We start from the raw sequence: 857 nt of genomic DNA, 5'->3' as shown, positions 1-857 counted from the left end.
TCATCACTCGTAGATTGAAAGCATGGAAATATTGAACTCAACTCAAAAGATCAAAAGATCATACACGGTTCAAAAGCAACGTATGCAAGATGCACTTTGGATTCGTCGAATTGCACATCTTGAGATCCACAGGTTTTTGTCCTCGCCTTACAATCAGGTTCGGCTTGACTCCTTGATTACCCCCACCAAAGCAGCGTTTATCTAATTCAACAATCTATTGGTCAATCCATTTCAAGTTACAGGGACAGACGAGCTACTACCTTTCATGTTCAAAAGCCTCCTACTTGAAACCATTATCTTTCTGAGAATGAGATCCTTTGACAAACCCTGATTCGATGACAGAAGACTTGCTCAATCAATTTTGATGAATAAACTTTTTGAATTCATTTCGTATCGAATGGCTTTCTCTAGAGTCAACAGAATTGGCAAGTTTTGTGAGCATCCACCTAGTATTTCAATGTGTTCAAAAGCCCTTACAAAATGACCAAGATTTTCAAAAGATCAGTGAAAGATCACTTCTGATTGCACTCTCTCCTATCAAAAACACATTTTTCAAAGCAATGCCCATAGTCATTAATTCTTGTTTATCTCAAAATAGGATGTAGTACACATTCATTCATGTTTATTACCTCTTTAATCCTCTAGCCTATTTATACATAGCGCGAGATAATATCTTTTATCACACATGGAATTCAGCAAAGAACTCTTTTTCACCTTCCTATTTTTTCATCTAGTAACTCATTTACGCCATCACTTGTTGTGTCATTCCGTAAGAATGCTACTAATTTTAATCAATGTATCAGCACTTTTCCAGAAGACTACTTTCTGAGACCTTTGAACTTGATTACCCAAATAGA

The 857-nt window shown here is 36.3% G+C and overlaps 1 protein-coding gene across 4 annotated transcripts in view; it reads right to left on the bottom strand.

Moving 5' to 3' along the window:
* LOC131882838 (ras-related protein Rab-13-like) overlaps window positions 1-857 on the bottom strand; it is a 3862-nt gene that overhangs the window by 2023 nt on the left and 982 nt on the right. The window lies entirely within an intron of this gene.

This window comes from Tigriopus californicus, chromosome 1 (genome assembly GCF_007210705.1).
Source record: "Tigriopus californicus strain San Diego chromosome 1, Tcal_SD_v2.1, whole genome shotgun sequence".
Lineage (NCBI taxonomy): Eukaryota > Metazoa > Arthropoda > Copepoda > Harpacticoida > Harpacticidae > Tigriopus > Tigriopus californicus.
This window is presented reverse-complemented; position numbering and strand designations above follow the sequence as displayed.